We start from the raw sequence: 3,703 nt of genomic DNA, 5'->3' as shown, positions 1-3,703 counted from the left end.
CGTGGATAGGACCTCCATGGTGATCCTAAGAGTCGATTCTTTTGACTATCGACTGTCTCTTGAGACTAAGGCGGATTTTGGGTGACTTTGGTTTCTTTCTCACGGTCATCCGTAACAGGGGGCCAAGTAGATTTTTCCTGGGTCATTTCATCTTTGTGCTTAGATCGGAAGGAGTCGAGTTGAAGGAAATATTCAGCCTTTATCAGGTACTCGATATTTCTCGGGGCCACTCGAGGAGTCAGAATCGAAATGCATGGCCATGCTCGGATACGGATTCGTTTTATCGGTTAAGTTACTCTCTAGTCGGGGAAACCACTCTAGATACAGATCGATTGTAAAATACGACCTTTGCGGATCCGGATCGGCAAATTGTTTTACATTGAGTGGGAGAAATTTTAAATGAATATGAGAATCGGTTATCGCACATACACTTGTACGGACAAGTGGGAGTTTGTTGAGCTGTGTCCTCCGGTTAGTGCGGATAACGTCATTGCACATACACTTGTACGGACAAGTGGGAGCTTGTTGGGGCTGGTGTCCTTAACAGTTAGTGCAAGGACTTATAAATCTCTAAAAGGATCAAAGGGAATACTTTTGGTATTATTATCAGTTGGTCCACGTTTATCAATAACGGTTGGCTTGCTAGATAAGTTTGACGTTATTGTCATACAGATGGCGGTGATCAACTGGTCCCTAAAAGTCACACCTATAGGATACGTTTGAGAGATGTGACGGTATGAAAATACAGTCATGTAGATGCCAATTTTGACTAACAGTTAGTCGAGTTATTTGACTAATAATTAGTCGAAAATGTGATGTTGAGATATTTTATTTAATACGGATTAAATAATAATGGCTAAGACGAATTAAGCGGTTAATTCGTAAAATTGAATATAAGCGTTTTATATTTAATTAAATGTATATTGAATATAATTATACAATATTGTCTTTGTCGGACATGTATTGATGATTCAACTAAACCGTGTTATTAGTTGATGATTTAATATCCGATAACCGATGACAGTCTATAATAAACACCGCGTTGTATACATTTTAGCCTCGGACCACGAGTTAAAAATAAGGAGAAAATGGAAGCCCATTTCCCCCTTGTCCACTCGGTTTTGGCCGAATTAGGTGAGACAAAAGGAGAGCTCTCTCCTCCACTTGAAACCTAATTCATTTGCTAAAACTTTTTAGGGTTTTGGGAATTGTGCCTCCCGAAATTCGGATCTCTCATCCAACACAAACTCACAAAACAATCCCCTCAATATTGCAAGGCAATTAGGGGATTCTCTCTAGCACAAGGGCATTTCTCGGACAATCTTGGGTGCAACATTTAGGAGGAGATCTACCTTGATCTCTCATTGCCATTTTGCACTAGGACCGAAGGTTATTTCTAATCTTTATCGTTTCATTATGTTTTTCGTTTTATGACTATAATCACATGTAAATTTTGCGTTATAATCCTATAATTAAAGGGTATTATACGGATATTACCCTACAGATATGTCATCTAAAGTTGATAATTTTGGTCCTTCATATGAACGACCACTTCTCAAATTAATCAAGTTTACCGTCTCGTGTGGATTCTTCTCAGATTGGGACGGCAAATGATCCGGTTTCCTCGTGGACTGATTGGCGGCGAGTTGAACAACTTGAGTTTCAAGTGACTTGATAGATGCTTCTTTATGTTGGTCACTTAGTTGCCATTGCTTTGTCAACGACTGAAGCATTGTCTTTAACTCAGCTAGCTCACTTACCCCACTTGAAGATGATGCTCCTTGATTTGGTGGAGGAAAAGAAGGAGGCTTTTGGAAGCCTTGTTGAGCCTTGTGAGGAGGGATATATGGCTGCTGCTGCTGCAGTAGAGGAGTGGGATTAAGAACATTTTGACTTGTCTACCTCAAATTCGGATGGACTGCCCCTTGATTGTTGTAATAAGAACCTCCTCCTTGCCTATATTGCTGAAAAGCAAGGACTTGTTCTTTCTCAGTAGGAAAGTCAATAGCTGTATGACCGTCATCGCTTCCACACCTCTCACAAATGACAGTTTCCTGTCTAGTCAACAGATGGACCGTCTGTTGATCTCCAGCAGATTGCAACTCCAATCTATCAAACCGGGCATTCATGGCTTCCAGCTGAGCCATGACTACCTTATCAACCCAATGAACCGTTCGAATACCGTCCCGTGGGATCCCATATTCAACACAATGGGTCGCCATTACCTAAATAATGCCCCATCCCTTATCATCATCAATATTCTTTTTAAATCTTCGATTGGATGAGGCATCAAGTATGGCTCTGTGCTCATCGTACAATCCATTGTAGAACTGGTTGCACAAAAACCATTGATCAAAACCATGGTGAGGAAGACACCTCACCAACTTCTTGAACCGACACCAAGCTTCATAGAAAGTCTCATGAGGTGCCTGCTTGAAACTAGTAATCTTACCCCTCAGCTGATTAGTGCGTTGAGGAGGGAAGTATCTTTTGTAGAAGGCAAGTGCAAGAGTCTCCCAGTTGGTGATACCAGCAGCAGTCTGGTCAAGATCAGTCAGCCACTCACGGGCTGAGTCAGTCAGAGAAAAAGGATAAAGCACTTCCTTTATCTTGTCTTGAGTTACTCCCTTAGTAACGGGAATAGTAGAACAGTAGTCATTAAAGACTTCCATATGCTTTCGCGGATCTTCACCCGCCACACCTCGGTACAAATTTCTTTCCACCAGATTTATGTAAGACGGACGGATATCGAAAGTGTTACCTTCCTTAGACTGGAGATTGAAACGTTTAGGAATAGAGGATGCTTTAGGCTCCGAGTGACTTGCAATGTTAGGCATCTTTACTGGCTTGTTGACAGAAATGATATTGTCTTCTTCTAAAGACTGGTCTTCTACAAATAAAAAGTGTTGTAGCTCGGGCTCGAAAGTACTCAAGTCTTCCTTTAGAAGTTCTCTATGCAGATGGAGTCTACGCCGAAACAGTCTTTCTGGCTCCGAATCAGCTGGAACTAAATCTGACCTATTTGACCTGGGCATACACATCACTAAAAGAGATAAATAAGAACTGTCTCAAGGAATAAAAATTCCCTGAGACGAATAGAAATAAACAAAAATAAAAATAGATAGGGCTATTGCCTCCCCGGAAAAGGCGCCAAAATTTGACAAGCTAGTCGTGTACCTACCAAAAATAACCAATTGGCACTAACTAATATAGCTAGGGAAGTCGGGTTGATCTTCACAGGGAGGCAAGATATCTGTTAGAGGTCCGTCTATTTAGGTCACTAAATGGGGGTTTAAATTTGGTTTCTAAACTAATAAAGGCTTAAAGGAAAGAGCAGTAAAGAGAGAGTAATAAAACGCAGAAATTATAATAAAGGTGATCAAATGAGAGAGAACATATCAGGATTTTGGTTCACCATGGTAGTCCAGCGACTCAAATGCAAATAGCCTAGATAATCTACTGTGAGACGGATACAGGAAAGGTCCTTCCGGTCCAATTTCTATCCTAGATTTCCACTAACTTAACTTATGTCTTTGTCAGGGTAGTCTACTGTTCATAACAGGTCTATTTAGTCCAATCTTCCGATCCAGGAGTAAATTTAACCAGATTAAAAGTAACTTAGAAACGTGCACTCAACTAAGTCGGTATTATAATTAAATGGCCATGGGTACAGATTCTCACAAATAAATCATCTAGCCTATTC

General features: G+C 40.6%; 1 non-coding gene across 1 annotated transcript; it reads left to right on the top strand.

The window, feature by feature from the left end:
• The first annotated feature begins 2,355 nt into the window (after nt 1-2,355).
• LOC141635981 (small nucleolar RNA R71) lies at nt 2,356-2,461 on the top strand. The gene has a single exon (XR_012540629.1). It is a non-coding gene; the product is annotated as a small nucleolar RNA R71 (small nucleolar RNA).
• The last annotated feature ends 1,242 nt before the right edge of the window (nt 2,462-3,703 follow it).

This window comes from Silene latifolia, chromosome Y (genome assembly GCF_048544455.1).
Source record: "Silene latifolia isolate original U9 population chromosome Y, ASM4854445v1, whole genome shotgun sequence".
Lineage (NCBI taxonomy): Eukaryota > Viridiplantae > Streptophyta > Magnoliopsida > Caryophyllales > Caryophyllaceae > Silene > Silene latifolia.
Note: the sequence above shows the minus strand (reverse complement) of the source record. Positions and strands in the feature narration are given on the sequence as shown.